This window comes from Poecilia reticulata, linkage group LG8 (genome assembly GCF_000633615.1).
Source record: "Poecilia reticulata strain Guanapo linkage group LG8, Guppy_female_1.0+MT, whole genome shotgun sequence".
NCBI classification, from domain to species: Eukaryota; Metazoa; Chordata; class Actinopteri; order Cyprinodontiformes; family Poeciliidae; genus Poecilia; species Poecilia reticulata.
This window is the reverse complement of record NC_024338.1, coordinates 13,900,032-13,925,541: the sequence shown is the minus strand read 5'-3', so window position 1 is coordinate 13,925,541 and position 25,510 is coordinate 13,900,032. Positions and strand designations below refer to the sequence as shown.

Here is a 25,510-nt window from a genome sequence, read left to right as displayed (position 1 = left end):
ATTAAAACTCATTAGGCCCGTAATGTCGTTAGGGGAGTCTTGTGTAACCACCACTTGCATAGACAGCTCCCCTCATCACAAACAGGAATGCAAGTCAGTGGCTCTGTGCAATATGAATGGTGTCTCACAGGAGAGGATTTAGTGACAATCTGCTAAGTGTCAGTTGCAAAACAAAATAGAAACAAAAAGAACCAATATGATTCCTGGAAGTACAAAAGAACACATTGTGATATTGTTTTTTTTTTACTGGCATAAACCGTTTATGTTGTGACCTAAAAAACCAAAAACGTAACATAACTGACCACAACTTTTTGCATCGAAGATGTCTAACTATACAAAGGAACAATGAACCTGCATCTATTTGTGGTTCAGTTTTCACAGATTTTTCTGTTTAATGTAACGATTTTGTCTTGGTATTAATTGAAAATTTTCAAAAGAAAATTCAGCATGTGAAGCTAAAATATATAGGAGCGATGCTACTTAACATGCTATTGGTTTGTTTTTGCAAAGCAACCAATCCAGGAATGCATTTATTTTTCTTGGTGCTTATTGGCTGTGCCCCAAAGAACCAAAATAAGGAAGACTGTTTATGTTAGCTTTAGAGGTTATGCTAAGACGCTTTCTACTGTGTGTATTAATGCATTTTAAGGTAAATGTGGAGTGAGAACTAATCAAATAGGCAGTTGTAAGCATTATTAAAGGTCTCAAGTATTAGTGGACTTTAGCAGGAAGCTGTGGTTCTTAACCCCTGCAAGTTCCTTTTGTTGTTGAATTTCAATTTTAATATAGTATGTTATATTTAATAGAACCATATTAATATATTGATCAAATGCATGCATTTTTAATATTTTTTCCATTACAAAATATGTCAATAGTAACAGAGTGACTTTTGAAATACACAAACCAATCATGATGTACAAGTTACTGTATGCCCACTGTGCACATATATACTTCATACCAGATATTGACACAAATTTAAATTCAGTGTCTTGAAAAGGTTCCAATGATGATGTCATGATGTCATTGTGTAAGCTTTTTATCAAAAGGATTTAAGCTGAGTGGCAGTGCAAATAGAGAGCTATTTTAATGGACATTTTAACAAACTACTTTCTTGTGTGACACAAAGGAATAATCATATAGTTCGGCTATGATACAAAGAGGATAAGTGCAGGCCTCCACAAGTACTCTGACTCATTTTGGGAGATAATTTCATGAGCTCAAAAAAAAAATAAAAATAAAAATAAAAAAATACAACATGGGAATGTCCAGTCATCAAAACTGTTCTAGAGGAAGAGTCCCAGAAAAGAAGGTGTTAAATCTGTACAGCAACCCCAGAATAAAAGCAAAAGAACCTGTGAGATACTGGTGGAAACTGGTAACACTGTCTCATTATCTACAGTGAAACGAGTCCTGTAACATTGACAGAAAGGCCACTAAATAAAGGATGAAGCCATTACTCCAAGAGCAACACAATAAAACAGGTGACAGTTTGCAAATGTACTCAGTGATGAAAACCTTACATTTTGGAAATATATCTTGAGGTTTGATAAAAAAAAAACAAAATGAAACTGATTGTTCCCATGATGACGGCTGAAAAAGGAGGAAAAGGAAAGATTGCAAGCTTCAGAACAAAATCCCAACTGTGATGTACAAGGATGCAACAGCTATATTTTCCAGCACTTAGTGCCATTTTATAACATAATCAAGTAATTACCTTCAGTTCTTATGAAAATTATGTAAATATCAAAAACAACTTAAACGAAATTTGACTTATCTGGCACCTTGAAATTGGCTTATGTCTCTTTAAGATCCTCATACCCTTTCTGACATTCCTCATTCATGACGTCATCACATCAATGCTTCTCCATGCCCAAACTGTCCATGGCCCAACCGTGATGCTGTTTGCAACTGTTCAACTGTTCTTATGTGTGTGTAGTTTGTATGATAAGATCAGCAGACATGAAGTTCCACCAGGTGTCTGCTAACTGCTGCTGCCGCTAGTCTAGTTTAGCTGTGTGGGGATGGAAGCTCAGCTGGGCATTGAAGCTCCAAGATGGAGCTTTGGAGAAATAGACAGCACATTGCAGGAGCAGCAATAAATTGTGAGAAACTTTGTTAAAAAGTTAAAACACCCCAAATGGCTGCCGAGGGAGATTCAAGGCTCCCTCAAACATGCATGAATGAGTCAAAACAATACTTGTGCTATGCGCTTGGTGAGAAAATTACCTTGTAAGTTCAGAAAAGTTGATTTTGCATATAACAAAAAATGTACGGGTTAGATATCTTGATTCTCCTAACTACCTTGGATTGTGCTACTACAAAAATGTTGAACAAACCGAGGCACCAAAACTGAAAAAAGGACTAGTTTATTAAATTTGAGGATCTCCTTGTTATTGCCAATGGCAGTTCATCATTGATTCTCATGCCTATGGTGACAGGTTTTTCTAATGCCTTGAAACTTAGCTGCAGTACATTAAACTAATGGGGTGAAGTCACACAGATAAGAGCCTTTAACTAGAGGGAAAATAATACCTTAGTAACAATGTCTTTTAAAGCTATCAGAGACCATCGAGTTTTTTCCAACAGTCATAAAGAATACTGTTGTGTCATTCATATCAACCTGACAATGACTCCATTTTAAACCTGCAGTCTCTTTGTGATAGGAAGTATCGCTATACAGTGAAAGGGGATGCATCGGGATGAATTCTTCACCTATGTGGAAAGGGCACATAAAATGTCTCCATGACAGGAATCACCAGTAATTACTATAGAGGTTAAAGCTTTCTCTTGGCTCTAATTGGCCTGTTCTGTCAATCAACAAGTGATTTCTGTTGAAAATTAAGCCAAGGGGAATGACAGTAGCAACAATGGCGGGATAATTGAAAATAATTGAGCAAATTGCAGATTTGAGAAGTTGGATTCATCAGCACTGCGGGGGTGGAATATGAGCATGTGGAAAGTGGAGAGGTGAACAGAGGAAAAGGCAGATCTTAATGATAATGAACAAAACACTCGTCTCTATTTTGCCTACACCCCTGAGAAGCTGCTTATCTGACTAATCAGCCTGTATGTGTCTCACTGTCATATGTGTGTGAGCAGATGAGCAACTTTGATCTCTATATCCCAAGATTCTGCTGTTATTCAATAGCCAGAGGGCATACATCCTGGCCATGGACTGGAAAAGCCCCTTAAGCACAGAGGACACGTACCTCTGTGATGCAACTGCTGCGGTATAAAGATATAATAAAGTTAAACATCCGAGCATGGCACTAATCATGTGTGACCCTGGGAATGAAACTTTTCATGTACGGCATATTAATGTTATGTTTCTGCAGTACACCGACCAGAAGAAAACTTATTTTCTTCTTATTTACATGTCATGTAAATAATTTTATTTACATGAAATTGTTTACTTGAAATCCACACTGGGTTCTTCTGTGTGGCGTTTAATGCTCTTTGTGGATTTCCTCAGAATACACCAGCTTTCTCTCACATGAATGTACGGTTTAATGGTCACCTTAGAAAGCTACGGATGTTTGTAGGGTTGTATGTCCAGGGCTGTCTCCACAGAAAATTGATGAAAAAAGTTTGCACGGAAAAGTTGTTTATATTTGTATGTGTATATACTTTAAGCATACTTAAATAATGAATCAGAATAGTTTTTGCTGGTTTCTTTATTGCTGGTGATGTTAAAGCTGCAATATGTAACTTTAATAAAAAATGTTTTTTAAATAGTTGTTAAAACTAAGTCATGACAGTGTAATAATATGAGACGGATAATCTGTGAAAAGATCGCACTCCTCCACCTCCTCCCAGTGTACACATCTGCAGAAATACGCTGCTCAATCAGAAACAACCAATGAGTTCCAGCAGCAAGACCTTACAGCTATCAATCAGCTTGTGTACAAGCTGCTCACACTCTCCCCCCTTCGACCTCTGCTGTACTACACCTCCTTCCCTGTAATGTGGCCTGATGTTAATGCTCGGGATAATTAGGATGGCCACTGATGACGGAAGATAAACATTTTCCTGCAACAGTAGGTTTTTGCTGCCATTAGCACACTGAGCTAAACCTAAAAGAGCAAACGATTTACACTGCTTTATTCAGGGTTAAACTTTTGAAACTTTATTTTAAAAAGAGCCACAGCGCATTCGATCTAGGATGAGAGGTTGATGACACCTATGTATGTGTGAGTGTTTGACATGAGCAGTCTTTGTGGGAACCTGATATTGATGAAATGTTACTCACCCCTTGCTTCAAACTTAGCTATATAAACTAAAAGTGGATGCCTAAATCATCAAAATGATGAAAAATGTCATCTATTTTTTAAATGTTGCAACTTGATTTTGCTGTTAGTGGGCAGAAATCTCCATGTAAATTTTCAGCTACAGAGATGATCAAAGGAATGAATCTGCAGCTTAATGCATTCTGTCAATTCTATCTGTACTCTCTGACCATCATACAGGCATGCTAACTCTGAGATACTTTGTCATACTTTGTTGCATATTCTTGGGCTGCATTGCCACACTTAGGGAAGCCATGCTGGTTATATCATGGCTGATTACTGTAGTGTAAATGTTCATATCATTCAAGATATTTGCTCTGACTAAAAATAAAAATATTTTCCCCAGTCATCAATTTAGGTTCATTAATAGGGTAATAGAACACACATAATGCAAGCACTCGCTCTATTTTATGCACTATGTGTATTAAAAGGAGATTTTACCATAACAATGATTAACAGTGTGGTTGCGTTTGTAAGAGACAACAAAAAATGTGTGATTCAACTATTTTATTACATAACCACACATCTTGCTCTGAGCTCAATCTTTACTTAACTCACAGTCACTTTAAAGTAATCGCTGTTGTTACACAAATACTTTCTTCCGAGATGCCCTTCAGATTGTGAGAGAATCTTTTGATTAGGTTTTTAAAAAGTCTTAAAAACGTAACACTAGAGCAGACTTAGACCAGAAAAGCCAAAAATGATCCTTTGTACTGTTGGTGCCATCTGCCATGTTTTTAATGGTTCAAAAGAAAGCAAAATTGCATTGCCTCACAGCTAAATGTGATCTGCTGCATCTTCAAGCTTGCAACTTTGCATTGCTAAACTATATTTAGTAGGTAAATTATGCTAAGCAGACATGATAATTTCATTTTAGACCTTTGCACAAATCGTGATTTTTCCAATAAAACGCCTCACTGTTGAATAAGTTGTGTTAATACAAAAAAAAAAAAAATCAACCTCYGTCTACTAAATTTCCTATTGTGGGTGGATTTGTGTAACTGATGGAGTAGCAATACTGACAAGCAACTGGAATTAAAAAAAACATCCCCTCAGTTTCATATGTTTGTCATCTCTATTTCTTCCTCCTACTCTTCCAATCCTCAAGAGCTGCTTACCTTCCACATCTTACAAAAAAAAAATAAAAAAATCTCTGCCGTAATTTACATTTCCATATGCTGCCAGTGGCGCCAGGCAGAGTGGATAATTGGGTTGAAAGTGGTGACTGTGAGAGCAGAATAGAAAGGGATACAGAAAAGGCCAGCTAAAAAAAAAAAAATAAATAAAACAAGCCATTACAGGATGGATCCTTTTTTTCCCCCCTTCACTCGTCATTTTGCCATGCTGCTCTTAACCACTTGTGTAGCTGAAAAGATTTACCTTGGCCTTCCATTCTCTCTCACTCTTTGCCTTCCTCCCTGAGAGCCCCTCTCCCGCCCTGCCTGTGCCTCATCCATATTCATGCTCAGTCTGCCTTTCTCTCTCTTTTTCGATCTCTCAAACATGCTCTCTCTTCCTATGTCTCACTGTGTCACCCACAGCACGGCGTTAATACACCAATTAGTACTAAGAGCAGATAATGGACTATGTCATACTGCACTACAAAAAGAGAGGAGCAGAAGAGAGAGTGAGTAAAAAAGAAAAAAGAGAGCAAGATTGAGAATGAGACTGAGAAACGAGAGAGAGGAAGAGAATGTGTACTTTTTAAATTATTTTTTATGAAAAGCAGTTTCTGAAAATGTTCAAACGCTGCATTTACCATGAATAGCCTGATGGAAAGAGGGTGATGAAGAGACCACTCTTGAAATCACGGGCTGCTACTAAAGCGGAGTAGTTACACAAACACTTTGCAGAAACCAGATGTTGATATCTGTTTGGTTTTACTGGACTCCTGACCCCTTTCTTGGGTTTACATCTATGTTAGGACTAAATATTTGGCACAGTTTCCATATTTTTTTGTCCCACCTGCAGGCCTTCAATTGTAAATGCAGGTCATCCATATAAAAGAGGTGTACACATAGTTCACAGCTATTGGTGCAAAACCAAAACATTTTGAGGAATTTTTATTGTAACAAATGAACCATAATTTCGACTATGAACAGTCATAGCATTCGATCCAAAACTGATGAAATCAACATTAATATTAATATTTCTCACAGAATTGTGCAAAACAGTGCTCTGTGAAGAAAGCATTGCTTTTGCTATTTGCTCCAAAAATGTAATTTGTCAATCAGCGGAAAACAAAAAGCTTCATCAGGGTGAAAATTGGAGCCAGTTACAAATACAGAAAGGCGTTACATAAATAATGGTGCCGCATAAACATGAGACCTACCTAGAAAAAAAAGTGGCATTAATCAAACATGAGCCAGAACAAATTATAATAAGCCAGCTGTATGAATACATTTTCCTTTTCAGAGGAAAAGAAATATTCAGACAAACAAGCACACTGCTGCTTTGTTGATAAAGTCTAGTTTATCATGCAAGACATTGATTTATAAAGAAAACAACATAGAAGACAAGGGAAAAAAAGGGCATTTTAACAGCACCTCAGATTTTAAAAATTATTGGAAAAACTGACTGAATTTGCTCTCAGTGAAAATAACTCTACTCTCCAGAACAAAACAAATGCTTACTTTGAGCACAAGTCCTCTATGTATTTTGACAAGTAAATAAGTAAATACATACCTGAATCACTTTCTTAGATAAAAAGGGGATCATGATGCAGCCAATTAGAAATTGCTGGACTCATCTTTGTGCACAGGGTGGTTCTCTGGCACCCAACTCTTGGATGGGGACTGGACTCTAATCTATTCTGGAGTTACCCAGGAACAGAGACATCAGGTGAGAGTGAGGATACTCACAAACCCTCACCTGAGTTCCCTGACTTTGGAGCTCTCAACCGATCACCACCTGGTAGTGATTTGGATGCAGTGGCGGGGGAGGCAAACCTGGTAAACTCGAATGGGTGGTGATGGTGAGCTAGAATGTTTGAACACTGACTGAATACATTGTACACAGATTTGAGGGAGCCTTCTTTATATTTTTATAATGAAAGACATTGAAAGAAAGAAATAGCAAAGAAAGGATGACAGAACTAAAGATAGGAAAAGAAGAGAGACAAAGAAAGATGTTAACTTTTTGTTTTCATAGCTTTCAAAATGGAAGAGGTAAAACAAGAAATTAAAGTATTTCTTCGGTCACATTTATGTTTTTGTAAATTGCTGCAAGTATTAGTACTGTTCGTCTGTACTGCCTGTACATGCTCACGTTTTGTAGGCCAATCAGCTCATTTGTAGTCACTGCGGTTGTTGCTAAGAGACCAGGGCATGATGAATAACTCCTCTGACTTTGCCTGACTTTAAATTTTAAATTAGTCCATATTCATTTGTAGTCCATAGGTTATTTGTAATTTAGACTGTCCATTGAATTTGTCAACAATCAATGTAAACAATACAAATTTTGCATTATATCGCCTGATTCTTAAAAACAAAAAAATATATATAGTGTGTGAGACCTCCACAGAGTGCAAACTACATTATGTTACCTTTTACTGACGTTATGAGTAAGGCAGCCATGAAGGTCAATTGGTTAAATTCGAGAGCAGTATACCAGAGTAGTTGCTGTATGACAGAGGGCTAAGTGGCACAGGCACGTGGAGCCTATTCAGTAGAATGTAACATTACCCATCATAATAGAAACTGACAAAATCATTTTCAGAGTGGAGAGAAAAATCGCAACATGCACTGTGCACTGGTGCAATTATTACATGTGATATGGAAGTTAAATAATTTAATCTGGCAGCACACCTTACCATTTGTTCACCTGGAGACAAGACCCTGCCTGGATTCATCTACGGTTATTATCCCCCTCATCTGAAATAAACATTTCAAACAAATCTTTTTCAATGGATTTACTGGATTTAAAGGAGCAGAATTTTGCCCTCTTAAATACATTGAGATGCACATTCTACATGTTAAATAAGCATGTGGAGAAGTTCATTGCCTCATGCATCAGTAAAACACATTGCAAATATGGTCATCCTGTCCTAGGTTTCTTGTTATGATGTTCCTGTCAGTGGAAATAATTAATCAAGTAGAGCACACTCAAAGTCAACAGGTTCTTATAGTTTTCAATAGCATAAACCTCAAATTAGAAAACCTCTTATTTATCATCATACTTTACTTTTTGTGGCAGACGAACCTTCATCACTGCTAATTATGAATGTTTTCTGCTTACAGAAAAACAAAACAAAAAATCTATTTATGGTAAATATACATCAATAATAATAATAATAAAAAAATCTTAATACAGAAATATGGGCTTAATGAAAAGTCTTTAACTTCGTGGCTGTGATATATAAAGAAGTTAATTCAGTTCTTTTATGCCTTAAACTTGACAATTGGAATGGTTTTCTTTCATTTTCCTTATAGCCAAAAAACTTTTCTTTTAGACAATAAAACAATTTTTAAAATCTTTTGATAACATTGGAAAGAAAAAATTTAGTAAACTGATTGCAGCGTTTAGTAATATTTTATTTATGAATGTCATCCTAAAAATGTTAGAACAAATCAAAAACATAAAAATAAACAACAGCTGGTTTTAGGTATCAATACTTCCAAAATTGGATCAAATATCGTAAATTAACACAGAAACTCACATTGCTTAGGGTTGTAAAGATTCCTCAAATGATTCTAGTACCTCGATTACTAAAATTCCTCGAGGCAAATTATCTGCCTCTAATCTTCCTTAAATTATGTTTTATTGTTTAGCTCTATGTGTTCCAGTCGGACGATTATTATTGATACGTAATGCTCTCACTTCCGTCTAAGAGTTGTTGACGTCAACACGGATTTTCATCGTTTTTCGGGGACCAATGGGCTTCCTAAAAAAAGCGACGCAGCCTTTCTCCCGGAGCTGCTGCCTGTTAGCTGGTTCGGAGCAAACGGCGGCGAAGTGCGTGGCGGGTGTATTCATACAGGTGGAGTGGACACACCGAACACTGCTGTATGCTTATGGTAAGGGTAGGTTTATGGAGGAAATTAAAAATAAATTTTATACCTTTCCGGTCACAACAAATGGGTGACGGAGCGCAACGTGGCGGTACATAGCTGTCATTAGTACTTATTTGTGTGACGAAAGTGCTGCTAGCATGGACATAAAAGGTGTAGATGGCAGGATAAAGTCAGAGTTAATCTATTAAATTGAAGACAAATACATAAACGTAAAAACTGGAGTAAACATCCTTTTACAAGTGTCTTTGTGAGGCTGCTGCTTTATTATTAGATTGAATATCGGATTTTTTTTTTTTTTTTTTTTTGTCCAGGCTAACTTAAAAATTAAGATTAATTTTCTATGCCACACAAATATGAACATATGAACGATGTTGATGTCCAATATTAATGCTGCTGTTAAGTCAGCATTTACCAATATTTTACTTTGTCATTTATTCTTCTACTTTATTAATCGTTGGAATAATTGATAGATTACTCGATTGCTAAAATAATCGTTTACAGCCCTAATTGCAACGACGCCATCATCGTGACTTTCCCGATTAAAAAAAAAAAAAAAAAAATCGGGAAAGTCACTTTGAATATTACTCTAGAATGTCATTAATATATATTTTTAAAAATCCACTTATTTTTATTATTGACTTACCTCCAGTGCAAGAAATTCCAACACAGCCCAACAATGCTGCAGTGTTTCATTCCATGACTCGCAGTATCCATGGAGTGGCTGATTCATGCCCCAGTGAAGAGTTTTGACTACCCAAACTGTTATATATTTTTTTTGCTTTAACCCACGAGCAGCATGTCGACTGCCTGGAGCGCTAACTGATGACGCTCCTTCAGCTCAGTGTAATAATCTATCTTGAGTTTTCAGCCTCCTCACTTAGGTGAACTAGAAAAATTATATGTAAAAATAAAAATCCGCCTGTGACAGCAACCAAGTGCTCACTACTTCAGTCTGAAATATTTTCTTGTGAGCTTAGCGCTGCTGCTGTGCTGGGAACGCTGTTTCATTTCATTTATTTATTTATTTCGAACAGACATTAAAAACAGTCAAAAAAGAACAAGAAAACAAAATAGAATGAGACAAACTTAATAAAATGTAAAACAAATTATTTTGCCCATGTGACATGCAATTTTATATTTTCTGTTCGAAAAGGAGCAGGTAGAAGATACATCTTATAATATCCTGCCCCTTTCATACTTGTTGATGTTTTATCAATTGACTTTCAGAACATCAACAAGAGACAACTTGTTTCCATTTTTCATTATGTTTAACTATGTACAATTATTTTAAGTACTATTTATATAATCATTTACATTATAAACTATTAAGCATGTTATATAGCATATTTTGAAATGAGTTCTGCTTTAATCAATTTTTTAAACTGGTTTACATTTGTAATTTTTTTAATCTCATCATTCAATCCATTCCAAACATTTACTCCACACACAGATAAACAAAAACTCTTCCTGGTTGTTCTAATATGTTGTTTTTTTAAATACCCTTCACCTCTTAAATCATAACCACCCTCTCTGTCACCAAACATTTCCTGTATATTGTGTGGAAGTTTTTGATTTCGGACCTTAAACATGAATTGTGTAGTTAAAATGTATTGAAATTCTACGTGCATAGGAGTTAAGATGAACTGTTGCTGAATGGCTTCAATTAACCGACTCCCAAACTGTTTTAAAATCATTGGTTTTCTAGGCAATCAATGCACAAAGCCTGCATACCAATAATTCTCGGAATTTAGAAATTAATCATGTTGCTGCCTGTCATGCACTCATTTACTGAGGATTCTATTGTCTTCACATTGGAATGAATGAGTTTCAGCTCTTGCACAAGTCATCTCAGTCAAACCTCGATTTATGCCACATGCAGTTCATTCTGGATTATTACATTACTGAATTTAAAGTAATTTAGCAGGGCACTCAACAATGGCTATTTTAATTAGCTCTCAAGGTTCCTGATCCATATCTTCAAAAATCGAAACAAAACAACAAAAAACCTGACAAAACCCCCAGGAAAAAAATAAAATAAAAAAATAAAAAAACTACAAAGAAAAAACTCGACAGCTATAAAAAGATCCCAAGCTGTGCCAAGACAGCGGTTTGTCTGTACGTGAGCAAGCAGTGGGGGCTCAGCTGCATCACCTCAGACTCGGTAGTAGAAACTTATTTGAAATTTTTTTTTAGGCTACCAGCAGTACTATGACGAAGGCACTAGAGTGTAATAGGCCTCATAAACCTGCTGAGGTTGAACATACCATGTGGATGGTCCTGATGAGAGTGTGCGCTGCCTGCTGACAAAAGAGGGGAAAGAGGCGAGTGATGAGCTCTGTGCGTCAGGACGCACAAGGCAGCCGCATATGGCCTGTGGACCCTGATTTAAACGGGTGATCTGGAAGGGGGAAGAGTGGACAGTTTGGAAAAAAGCAAGAAGAAGTGCGCATCAGACATTCACGAGGCTGATCTCCGCTCGCATGCAGACGTCTTTTTTTTTTTTTTGCGAGGGTGGTACATTTGCTCACACCTTGTAGCAGTGGCGGACGGACTGCACGTTACTTCTGTTCAGTTAATGTTCCTCCGTAGTTTCTCGTTTCGGGCATTGCCGGTGTCGTAGTCACTCGCGGGTCGTCATTGCTACTACCAGGACGATGGTGTCGTCGTTATTTATTTTGATGCCCAGACGGGCGCATTTTCGTGACAGTTGCTTCTGTCCTTAAGGATTTTCCTTTACGGCTCTCATATTTTTGGTCTGGTGATCTCTTTTGCCCCCCTTCACTTTGTCCTTTTATATCCCGGTTCGTCTTTAAGATAGCAGCCTATTAATATTTAATTCTTATGCATCCGCATGAAGACGGCACCAGAAAGGAGAAAACGAGCGATAACCGAGCGGGGGAAAGGGAGAAGGAGGCAGCTGGGGAGACAAACCAGAATGAATGAGACACTCTGAGCTGCCAAGAAGACGGAGATTGGAGAAATCGAGGTAAGACCGAAGGGCAGTTTTTAAACATTTTCTGTACATGTTACACCAACGCGGCAATTTTATGAACTGTGAACAAACCGGAGGTCCCCGATCAGCGTCTGCGAGGTCTTCAACCTGAATTATTTATTTATTTTTTTACGGTTTGACAGTTATCGACTTTATGTTTATTGATGTATCCGTTCCATGTTTAAAATGCGTGTTGGGTTTTGGAAATAAGCCGAATCCTGAAGTGGGGATCTTGCTGTGGGCTCAACGCACCATGGAGCCGCACTAAAACACATTCTGATGAATTTACTTTATTTGCGATTTAAAAGGGCAGTTTGTCCTGTAAAAGCTGCATTGTGACCAAAACACAGAGGCGGGTGGATAATAGCGCTCAGTAAAAGTGATAAAACTGCTTATTTGTTATCTGTAAGCTACTACCTAAAAATGAGATATCACTGAATGTTGCTCAGTTTGAAACGAATGCAGTTGTGCTTTTCCCCCTCTCCATTTATTTTCATGAGGAACAAAATTAAGCATCTCATTGAGCATTAGGGGAATAAACGCATCAGAGCTAAGTGTGAACTGCTCTGTTCAATCCCACACCAATAATCCAGAATGTCTTCAAATCATTATCCACTGACTCCCTTTAGATTTTAGTATTTGAAGACTACGGTCTTCCAAATTAAAATCCAGATTAAAGAATGTGTGTAATGACGGCTCATGCCCAAGCACATTATAATATCTAATTTTTATCCAATCCGACCCCATAATGTTTTGGATTCATGTCATGAAAACCGAGGCGGTATTATAATATTACTTTCTGAACTAATTCCCAATTTAATATTAAGGCATGTAATAAAACACATCGACAACATATATTGTAGTGATGATGAAATTAAACATTTGTTTTTTTTTTTGTGCCATCATGATAAAATTGAACTTGAGGACTCATACTCGACAGACCCCAAAAGCAGTTATTTTCAGCCTATAAGCCTTTTCCTCATTTCACCGGGGTGCATTGTGTTTGTCCTGCCAATTTCTGGGAAAAATTGGCAAGTCCACTATTCTGAAGGGGCTGAATGAAATTCAAATTCTTCAGGTGGTAAAACAGCAATATTGCAACTGTCTGATTGCGTTATCTGGACATTCAAGAAGGCAGCCTTGGAATTGGTTTACTGCCAAGCACACTCCCCAGGAAGACAGAAGGATTTATTTCCCCCTTGTCTGTGTGTCACATACCCATCAGAAAAATTATTCTCGGTTTTCTGTTGCTGAATTATATTCATACATTAACATGTCATTAATGGTGATCACAGACTTTATAGGTCACTAAAAATAAGTTTACGTCTTTAGGTATTGGTTTACATAGCCTCTGTTGTTTTGATGCTTGGATTTGATAACCATATTAAAAGAAAATGGTCACACACACACACACACACACACACAAAACATTACTCTGATTTTCATAGTATTTAGGTCTAAATGCACTAGTTCACTGTATACGTTAACTCATATACTTTGTATATATCTATGTGTGTGTACATGCACTGTATATGTGCATGGCACGCACAAATAATCATTTTATAAATCTTTATATGAACATGAATAATATTGCATTTTCTGTATTCATAAAAATATGACTGTCTTGTCTTTGCATTTTTGTTGCTTACAATTTAATGCAATATTTATGTACCCCCTACAGCTCTTTCTCAAGGCAGACTAAATTAATATGTTAATAGAATTTATGCAGAAAAACCCAGAACTGATGCAAGTTTCAGAAAATAACTTGATGTTCCAGACTCTTTCAGAAACTACATAAATTGCATAAATATTTATTTAAAATGACAGGATTCTTTTGTGCTAGGAAAAGAATCTGACTACAGCTTTTGGTGTCATTTTAATTCTGCAAAAGTTTTTTTTGTACCACAGCTACAGAGACATGTACTGAATAGTACAAGCCTTTATAGAAAATATTGAATTGCGTAGAAGAAATATCTTTAATATGTAAATGGCTAATGCGCTTTTGTAACAGCATATTTGCTGCAGAGTTTGGGTTTGTATTTTCTGGTTATTGGAATTAAGCTTTTCTAACTTTGGGCTGTATTTTTAAATTCAAAGTTATATTAATTATATTTGTTTATTCTTCCTTTAATCAAACGATTGCACTATAGTTAATAAATACCCTTTCTGCGTAAGATCTGAAAAAAAAGATGGAAACCAAATATCTCATAATATTAATTTGAAAAAATTGCTGTTTGGTGACACAAATAATAAATGCAGTTTTTAGGGGAGAATGAGCAAATAATCTTAAATCTAAACAGAAATATTTTGAAACATTTTTAAGTGTACAGTGGTGTAAATGTGGTAAAATGTAAGTAATTTAAATATTTTCTACGTAGTTATCAGTGTATTTCAAATTACGCCCAGCCTTTAAAGTTTGATTCCTGAAGTGACCTCAAATGCTCTTTCGAATGCCACTATAGACTTCGTGTAAAAATTTGTGTGCCAGGACTGAACAGAGGATTTATAAAGCCAACTCCATTTTTCTTATTTAAAATGTCCTAAGATCAGAGGTGCCTTTTGATGATGAAAGGTTTCCAGACAGATTTAAAATCCGATTAAAACTACCAGTCCTGCATGACAATTTGCCAGTCCTGATCTGTTTAAGGTACCGTGCCAATGGTCTGTAGAGATTTGTTGTTACCAATGAGTATTTGTAACTGTAATAAATAGACAACAAACCTTTGCCAGATTGAATTGTACATAGACGGGAATTCTGACCTTTCTTCAAAATCTAATTTCCCTTCAGCACACAAAATCCCTCAAAACGTCTTTGATAGTATCGTTGCAGTTTGTGATTACCGAGCTCTCTTCAGCCTATTCCATCTCATTTGGGTGGAGTTATGCAGTGAAAAATGTGGTGGTGGTTGGACGCATGGCTATATTTGTAGTGTCCCATGAGGTAGTGTGCTCCTGCGTATCTCTTGTGCACGGGCAAAGAGAGGTCTTTTGTGCTCTTTTTTCTAATGTCAAAATGCTCTGTCTCTGTCGGGCCTTTTCCCTTTGACCGGCCCAGCAGCTTTTTTTGTTCCCCATCGCTGTTCTCTACTCTCCCTGTTCAGAGCAAGCGTTTCTTACCTGGCAGTGGCAGTTCTGGAGTTGTCACTCGACTGATAAGACTTGTCCTTACAGAAAAGCCATTACAATTCTAATGACAGTTATTGTGATTCACTATTTTACCACTGCCAACTAAACACACTGGAAAGGGTTTTCATCGGTCACTGCTGGACTCACTATTGCAATCAAAAATACTCAATTATGTCTGTAAGGGCTATTCGTCATGTTTTGGCTGTTTTCACCCTAAATTCTAGATTAGATGTTGGGTGCAAAACATGTAGCAATAAGAGAGTGCAACGAATAAAACAGAAAAGGATTAAGACTGGGAAGTACATTAGCAGAAAGGAAGCATAGTTTATGGTTAACAGACTAAGAGTCCCTTTTCTGTGGCAACGAGGTGGAAAAGCAAGAGACAAAGTGTGTCTATTTTGAAGCCCACTGCGTTTGTGTGGCGGATTTCTCTATGAATCTGACCATGCACTCATGCAGCAGCAGCATACAACTGCAGCCCTACCAGCTCTGTGGTCTCTGTTACTCTTGGAGAAAGTCTGAAGGTGTGGGTTTTGAAAAGCCCATCTTACAGGAACCCTACCACACACTAATCCAATTCAGTGCTGCCAACCTTGAGCGTGTGTAGGCGCCGGGATGGCGAAAAACGAACAGGGGCAATGAGAGCACATGCACGGGAAGAAATCGATGAGGACTCTTTTTCATAAATGGAGTGGGTGTTAAATTAGCTGGATTGGCCCATGTAGCAACACACTGGATTGAGTGCCGGGTGTATTTTGGTTGTGTCTATTGACTGAGAGACAGCTTGGTGTACAGCAGAGAAAAGACGTACTGATGCTCAATCAATGTGTCCAATCAGCCTCAACACTGTTTCATTCACTTTTGCAGTTTTTTTTTTTAGATTGGAAGGAGATACTGAGTCAGAAGGTGTATAGCTGCAGTTTTAACAACTGATTTATAGAAGTCTGTTTTTCTCAATTCTCAGTCTCTATTTTATAGATACTATAGAGAAAATTAAGAGGAAAAAAGCACCAGACCGTTCAGCTATCAGGGTGACTTAAATAGTTAACTCTATTAAGATTTTTGGGTTACTAAATCAAACTAAACTCTCAGAGCGTCACCCATCCGTTTGAGTAAATTGTTTCATATTTTAAATTAGAGATGGCAAGCTCTGAGCAGCATCTCTGTTCAGGAGTAGACTACAAGGATGATAACAGACCTTATATCACAACTAATTAACCATCTAGCCGCAGCTGGCTTTCGTTGTATTACTTTGTAACTAGCAGATTGACAAAAAATTATGTTGTGATTTGCAATAAGCACTAAAAAAACTACAGGTAAATTTATATAGTGTTTGTTTTATATTTTTGCTTAAATCCCTGTATCAACTTCAGCACAATAAATAAGCAGATAAATGGATATCATTAATGTCATTGCAATAATCATCATTATGCTACATTATGTTGGTGGCTGTTGTAATAATTATTACATATGTCTTTTTAAATACAAGAAATTATATTGTATATTTTAGTTTGAAATCTTTGTAACTGGGGCTGCACAGTGGTAGAGCTGTTGCCTTGCAGCAAGAAGGTTCTGGGTTCGATTCCCGGCCCCGGTCTTTCTGCATGGCGTTTGCATGTTCTCCCTGTGCATGCGTGGGTTTTCTCCGGGTACTCCGGTTTCCTCCCACAGTCCAAAAACATGACTATCAGATTAATTGGCCTCTCCAAATTGCCCCTAGGTGTGAGTGTGTGTGTGTGTGTGCATGGTTGTGTGTCCTGTGTGTCTCTGTGTTGCCCTGCGACAGACTGGCGACCTGTCCAGGGTGTACCCCGCCCCTCGCCCAGCACGCTAGCTGGAGATGGGGACCAGCACCCCTCCCGACCCCATCAAGGTACAAGGGTGTAAGAAAATGGAAATGGATGGATCTTTGTAACTGTGATGCTGTGAAACCACGGTAAACTGTTTCACATTATTGTTGTGGTATATTCCACCATCATATGACTTCATTTATATTTATATCCATTAGACGACTTTCACAATGTACTTCATTATGTAGCCTTGGCAAAGGGTACTGGTTCAAGGTTTCCAGCTAATGCCTGGTTCACAGGGCAAGATTTTTATGGTGACAATCTTAAAGTGTAGCTAACCCACTTGTGAAAGTAAAACCTTGCAACCCAGAAAAATTAAAAAAATGTTTACCAAATGGGTAAATTTATACCAAAGTGGGCAGTGTCACACAGAGGAGCAAGGCCAAGAGTGGGGATGAGCGAAAGGGGTTGTGGTCAGAACGAGGGAATGCATCATTGCCAAATTAACGACTTTGTTGCTCTATTTAGCGGCTTTTCAGACCCCACTAGTGATTTTTGTTTTTTCCAAAACCAGAGACAATTCTAGCAACTTTTTTTGGTGTTATTGGAGCCTTTCATGGTGACAACATGTGAAAGCCCCGATCGCTCTGCAGCAACTGAAGCGAGAAGTGAGTGTTGCCGAGAGCTCCTCCTGCTTCCCAAGCACTGCAGCCAGTCTCACATAGTCGTCTTGTTGCAAACTGCGAGAAGTCAGAGCAGAGAGCAGAGGAGACCCATTCCACTCCATGTTCACATTTCAAATGAATCACATGTGCAAAGCTTAGAAACGCTACTGATCAATGCTCGGTGTCCATTAATCAATGCTCGTTTGACTCGCCACAGAGGTGTATCTGAGTGACATGGTTGTGTACTTGAATGCAGTACCACCAAGCTGTACCATTGTAACTAAGAGAAAAATTCCACTGCAGTAGACCCTCTACAAGACTAGGCATTGTTTGTGTATTTTAACTAGGGTTTTTTATACTCCAGTAGAAAGGACAGTAAAGAGAGTGTAAGCAAGGTTTATAGTTGACGCATTGAAATGGGTGCAAAGGGGTGTTTACCAATTGCGCTGTGCCTTCACCTCTCTATTGGCCGATATTATTCCTAAATAATGATTCCTGGTCATGCACCTTTGTATTTTTGTAACTCATTTTTTAATACAAAAACACAGTGGGCTGCTGGTGAACGGTCCTTCTGCTTCTACCACTGGGGCTTAGCAGGTTTTTTGGTGGAAATCCAGTATTGTCTTTTCTCTGTCAAAAATAGTCTACTATCTAGGATTGTAGTGATACAATAATCTCGCGATACGATGCGATACGATACGATACATGATATTCTACTCACAATGTGATATACGAATTTTTTCTTGGAAAGAAAATATCGATTTATATTGCAAAATCGATATTATTACACAGCCCTACTACTATCGCCATTGCTTCTTCCTTGTCGGCCATGTTTATTTGCTTTGAACTCATGTTAGATCTTGAGAGGCTTTGAGAGATTTCTCGTCTGATATCTGAATATTTCTGTGTGGCGTGTTGTCTTTGTCATGTGAGCATACACCACCTACTGAAGAACCTAAGCTATTTTATCAATTTTTATCGTCACGTGTGGGGTGTCTCATGTTTTGAAAATCAACTGACAATTTTAAAATTTATCCATGTGAATCAGACATAATGTTAGTTTATTTCTATTGGTGCTGTTTTATTGTACCTCATTAATAGGTAATTGTGTTAGTAATTTCCTATAACAAACAATATAATACTGGGTCAGAAGATATCTCATGGCTAATCTGGATGCTGGACTTTGAAGCTTCTACATCTTTTGCATGTAGCGTCTCTTATTGGGCTTCCTGATATAGTGAAATTCCACTATTCTCTGTGTGACATCTGAGCCAATATGTATATGCTTGTGTGTAAAAAGTGTATACTTTTTTCACAAGTTTGCCTAGTTTGAATTTGTGAAGACAAGGTCAAGAAGTGGAAAATGGCCGTTTCACACTAAGGAAAAGATGAAGAGAACCATGAGGAAACTAAATCCTGAACCTTAGCTAATTGGAGCTGCTTTCTGCATCCAGGCTGTCCGTCTGAAAAAGGAGGAGCACAGAGATGAAAGGAAGCAGGGATCAATTGACCTAATTGCCTGTCCAATCAATCCTTATGTTTTTCTGATAGCTTGATAGAGTAGTTAGAGCGGAGTGGCGCATGAGCTCCTCTAATTGGCTCGCTCCAAAACGGACAGAGCAGGAGTCTGAGCAGTAATGGCACTAGGAGTCGTCACTCCTCCTTACACCTGGTGCTCTCATTCTACTAGTGTCAATGCTGACACCTTTATCCTCATTATCCTCAGCTTAGTGCCATGTGCAGGCTCTTCATCAGTTTCTGCAGGACTTCGGTTTTGCTTTATTGCACCTTCATTCGCAATGTTTTTCTCTTTGCCTGCAACTCGGCCTGCTGACTCAATTACTCAATCACTTTGTGTCAATCAAGACAGCTGGTCAGGCATTAGAATTAGCAAATACATGTCTATAAACAGCAATGTTAACCTGAGACTCACCTGAGTCATTCCACTGAGGATGGCTCCAGTGGGTTCGTATTTGTGTCAGCAGCTCACTCCTTGGAGTATTTGGTGTTGGACTGGTGTGCGTGTGTTTGTGTGTGTGCGTCTTTTGTTCCATGCTGCGAGCTGCAAGAAGAGGTGTGGGACCCAAAGAAGACGCTTGTTTTCTTGTTTTCCAAGTTGAGAGAAGGAAGCAGGCTGAGGAAAAAAAAAAAAAAACTAAGGTAGTGAAGGAGTAGAGAGATGTGAAATAGGACATATGTATTTATAAACAGCTGCAAAATCTCCCAGCGCATTATACGTAGACCTGGAAAATGCCAGATTAAACAGAGTGGGAATTGCACTAATATGGAAGGAGTCTATAAACACAGAGAGCAATGAACTTTGAAGGAGGGAAAGAGGGAGCACATCCGGGTTGGATTAATTAAGGATTATAATTATGTTGGGACTTTGCACATCTCACCTGAGACTACCCAACGGTGCACTTCTCCAATCCTGATGCCCTCTGCTCCTCTGCACATATGGACACAGGCCACGGGAAAATACTGCTTACACGTGCTATATCATAAAATCACCTCTCCGACACTATTTACATAAGTAAATGAGTGTTAAGGCATATTAACCTTCTGCTGGTGTTATTTCAATCAGCGTTAGTTATTGTACTAATGCAGCAAATAAACCTCTGTTCTGCATGGTACACAGTACAGCCAGCTCTTTCTTGAGAAGGGAGAATAATTGCTTTATCAAATTAGCTTAGCATGGTGATAAAAACTGGTGTTAAAAAGGAGTTTTTCAATTTGCTATTTGGCGTTACACAGCTCAGAATAAGTTGAAATAAACCATAAAGTTGCTTGCAAACAGTATTTTGCTTGCAGCTTGAAGCATGGTAACTGGAAAACCCTCAACTCTTATATAGAATTTTGAATTGCTTTTATTATTCTCATTTGGTTTGTAGCAGATTCCAATTAGTAGATTTCTAATGATTGATGATGAAGACATTGGTTACAAATCTAAGAAAATTATTAAGAACCAGTAAGATATGTATTTGAAGCTGGAGAGCTATTGAAACAAATTTTCTGTACAATCCAAAGATTGGTTCATGATGTGATAAAGTACATTGTGATTGGAAAAAATCTGTCAAAAAACAATTGTAACAGGATTGTAGGCATCTTTGTTCAGCAAATGTTACTGACAATTAAAATTTTGCTGGACAAATCTTCTGTTTAGTTAATATTGAATAGACATAAACCAAACCACTAAAGACATTTATTATAGTAAGTTGTGACCTTGGTCACCTTGCAGCATTAACCAATTCAAAAAGACACACAATAACAACACAAACTGCATACACACAGTCTTTGCTGCCACTGAGACATTTAGTGAGCAGAATGGGAGAGGATTTAATTGAGTCTTTGATCATTATAGAATTACCATGTGGCTTCTTGGCACCCTGGTTATTGTTTCATGGATTAATCATTTTCATTCAACAAATTGTGGAATTCACACAGCAAATCAGTGGGCTGCCTGCTTGACATAGATATGCAGTTGGAGCAAGGGAATTTTAATGTGTTCTTGCCCTCCAATTGGCTGCAGTCATCCATGCAACTTGATTTATTTGACAGATTGGTTTTATTGATTTAGTGAATTAATGTGGTGCCAGTTTAATCAGTGTGCTATGGAACTGTGTGGAATTTGACATCTATTTGAACTCAAATGAATTGAGTGTAAAATATTGATCTGCTTATCTACAGTATTTATTCAGCTATTTGTCTTAGAGCAGATTAATTCAGTGTGTGCTAAAAATGTTGTGCTCATGTTTATGGGACTGTGCAGGTGTTTTCTTTGTGTTTCTTATGCTTCCTGTGTGTTGCCATAACTGGTTGTGCATCTGTTATTTTCCAGTGCTGTCATCCCGTTGTTGGAATGGCAGTAATTAGAATTTATGCCTCTTCTTTTTCATGCAAAAGCGTACTGCTACTGCATGCTATAAAATGAAATATAACATGCAACCTCAGCACATGAATGTAGAACATTAATGCACTTGTAAATGTGCTCTCACATACCAACAAACATGAACTGCAAGGGTGTCATCCTAATGTATAGGGACGTTTTTCATGTGTTTTTTTTTTTTTTTTGGTAGCAGTTGCATGGGATGTAATGGGTTGTTGTGTGTTGCTGGGGCACGGTAAAGCGCTAAGGTGATATTGTGAAAGTCAATATAAAATTATATGTTTTCTAATTAGGACTGAGGTGGCTGCTTCAATAGATGGACCTTTTGTTTGAATGAATAAAATGCCATGCATTTCTTTTTTCCCACTTTTAAATAAGGACTTCCCAAGTGCTTGTTACACAGAATCACATCTGTGTAACAAGATGTATCATTATATTATATTTGTTGAATTCCCAAATGTGGTGTTTTCATGAAGACATATGAGTAACAAAAAGAGTTTGTGTTACACAGTTTATCAAGGTTAGGTCGTCTCATATTTTAACATTGGTCAGAGACCTGAGGCAAGAAATAAAGAAGTATATATATTTTCAAAAATCGCAAAAATAATTAAATATAGCCCTACTAAGATTGAAAACAACAGGATTATCAGGTTTACATTTTCATGCTTGTTACAACTGAATAATAAAAAAATATCTTTAATGCAGTTCATACTTAAAATGTCAAATAAAACGTACACAGTTTCTTAAATACACTCAATATTGCAATGTTTAATAATTAAAAAGAAAAGAAATCCCATTTCACACTGAATTAATTACATAATTTGTAAATTAGATTGAACATACTATATATCATAACTCTTTAGATCAGTGCAGAAAGCTGCGTTCTAAATGCTGCTGACGACTTTTATAGGGTATTTTATGAGAGGCTTTTAAAAACTGGCTCCTAAAATTAAATAACAGCATTCAAACCACACAAAAAAGAGCATCAATTGAATCCATTTCCATCAGAGGCTTTGCTAATAGTAGTAATTTTCTGACTATCACCATAATGAAGCAAGACTGAATTTATTGCATCTGTTCTGTCAATATCTTCATTGTCCTTTTATTTTTGTTGTCGGAAGTCAAAAATAGACAGTCTGTCAGAAATAAATCTGTTTCTGTGTACACTGGCATGAAGTTTCAAAATGGTTTTCTATAAACTGTGTTTTTTTTTTTCAAAGGTATGCATAACTAGTAGTGGAAATTAAGATAGACATGCGAAAACACATTTGCTTCAGGCAACAGCATACAGGCTTTCAAATCTCTGCTTGAAATGGTACAGCCTTTTACATGGCTTTGTTTTCACCATCACAGCAAAACTGATGCAAGCTCTGTGCATTTCTAGTCTATCTATTGCAAACCATAATCTTGCAATTGCCTTTGGGTCGTAGTTTGCTCAAAGCAGGTTATTATGACTATTTAAACAGTTTTTCAGATGTATTTCTTATGGGAATCTCTCTACCTCCTGGCGACTCATTGAATGGATGGGTTGGTCAGAGACTATTATCACTTCATTAGGGTGTTTGGCCTAACCACGATTTATAAGCCAGGAAGTCCCGACAAAAGATATTCAACTAAAAAAAGAAGCTCATTCATGTTCTATTTAAATGGCATATATCTTCATTTTTACAACTTTTATTCTTCTACCATGTTTGAGAACTGCTACTGCAGCCAAAAGTTGCAGAAGAGCAACAACCTTTCTAGGAGGGTCAAACTCAGTCATTTTCACATAGAACTTTTAAAGTGTTACTTTTTACTACTTTTGCTACAAAAGCAGCAAAGTCTCTAACTTGAATTTTAGTTCATTAAGGAAATGTTTGAACGGTAATAGTGAGGAGAGAGAACCTAAACATTCTGATCTTCATTTAGCTGAGACACAAGGAAAAAAAATCAATGGTGCTACATCCACTTACTGGTTAAAATATAATGTTGCTGCCTAGTAAACTTTTTTTTTTTCTAAAGCAGCTCTATATTACCTGGAGATCTAGTTGTTGACTATTCGAGCTGTTGGTTGTAGCTATGACATAAACTGTATTGTGTTCTCATCCCTCAGCATTGGATTGTTATTTAGAAGCTACACCAATGTACCTCAAAGACAAGATTATATTTTAAACTTAATTTCTCAAAAGACCAATTATTTCTAATACAGTCAAATTGTAAATTCATTCACATTACACTTTTTTCTATTCTTTTCCCTTAGTCCTTAAAACCACTCGCTCTGGTCTCACAGACTATTTGTTGACTAGTCTAAATTATATGGTTCTCAGATCACATACAGACCTGTTTGCTAACCTACCTTTTGCAGTTTATGGAGCGATGTGTCTATGTACTTACTGGTTCCTCTAATATGTGCCTGTTTACACTCCTTGCCCCTAGATCTTGCACTTACAAGCACCTGGGTGGACTTTCCATCCTTTGCAAGTGTACCTACATTTGCCCTACATTCACCTTCTCCCCACTCATGTGCCCACCCTTGCTCACCTTTTGATGCAAGCAGATATGGATGGAAATACAAATGACCCCAGATGAACCCAGATATTGAGCTGTTTTAAAGCCAGAGGCTTTAAACAATATCCCTTCACTGCTCCAACATAGCTGAAAAAGGAGGGGCCAGAGTTTCTCACAACATCAGGGTTTTATATGGGATTTATGACCCTCGTCCCTCCCAGCAATCTTTTCCTCCACTGACTGTTTTCCCACTGGGTAGAATTAGCAAGTGAAGAAAACAAACAAATTACAAGGAAACAAATGAAACATCTAATAAGCATATATTGATATGGAGAAAGGGCTTTCAGCAGGATACAGCCTGAGCGAGGAAGCAAGGAGGAAGAGCACTGTGTAATCCTAACACTTACTCTCCCTCTATGTTTTCATTTACCTCTAATTTCTCTTGTGCCATGCTGTCCCGTCCACCCTCTGTGCATAGTCCATGTGGCTCTCTGAGGAGATCAGCTCAAAGGATGGGCAGTGTGAGACAGATGGGCAGATGATGGATCTGACGTGATAGACAGCAGGGTGATGGATGGCCGGCTGGCTGATAGGGGATTAATGCAGTGCTGAGGCTGCCGCTGTACAGAGGATGGCTTAGCAATAGATAGATAAAACTGACGAGCAGATAAACAAGAGAGCACTAATCCACGCCCCCTTGATGGACAGAAAATCAAAGTGGGGGAAAAGAGCCACAGTGGGAGAGATGAACATTTTTACTGTCATTGCAGGGTGTAGATCTTTCATGGAGAATGTAAGTGGACTGAAGGTGGGATGAGGAAGAGCACTGACGAAAACTGGAGTGGCGCTGTGATTTTAGGCATGGATCATTGATAGTGTGGGTCTGTTCAGACCATTTTTGTGCTGTCTGTGTCTGCACTTATAGGTAGAGCAGGTTTTGGTTGATGTGGCATGCCTGGAGGGTGACAGTTTAGGATGGCGATGAGCTTTTTTCAAATGATGCTGAACGGTTTAACTGGAAAAGAGAGATTAGGCATAGCAGCAAATTGGCCATGGTAGGATGTGATAGGATAAAGGGAAAGTGGAGAGTGGGCTGGTTGGAAAAAGTTGATAAGAATGGTTGCTGATTCCATCAGCACAACAGCTTAACCTTCTCTGTAACGTGCCAAAATAACGGGTTCAGGCCTTTCCATTTTAACAGTTCGGCTAAATTGTGGGATAAAATTACCTGTTGGGGACAACAGCAAACACGCACACACACACACG

At 37.8% G+C, this 25,510-nt stretch overlaps 1 protein-coding gene and 1 long non-coding RNA gene across 3 annotated transcripts in view; one reads left to right on the top strand and one right to left on the bottom strand.

Annotated features, from left to right (window-relative positions):
- LOC103468772 (uncharacterized) overlaps nucleotides 1-10,040 on the bottom strand; it is a 33,597-nt gene extending 23,557 nt beyond the window's left edge. Inside the window, exons 1-2 of the long non-coding RNA XR_534254.2 lie at nucleotides 9,942-10,040; nucleotides 8,098-8,158 (exon numbers count right to left, since the gene is read on the bottom strand). This is a non-coding gene — a long non-coding RNA (uncharacterized LOC103468772). The remainder of the gene's footprint in view (nucleotides 1-8,097; nucleotides 8,159-9,941) is intronic.
- A 1,473-nt stretch (nucleotides 10,041-11,513) lies between these two features.
- adgrl1a (adhesion G protein-coupled receptor L1a) overlaps nucleotides 11,514-25,510 on the top strand; it is a 103,994-nt gene continuing 89,997 nt past the window's right edge. For both annotated transcript variants that reach the window (XM_008416068.2, XM_008416067.2), the window contains exon 1: nucleotides 11,514-12,284. The gene's annotated coding sequence lies outside the window, so the exon portion shown is untranslated. The remainder of the gene's footprint in view (nucleotides 12,285-25,510) is intronic.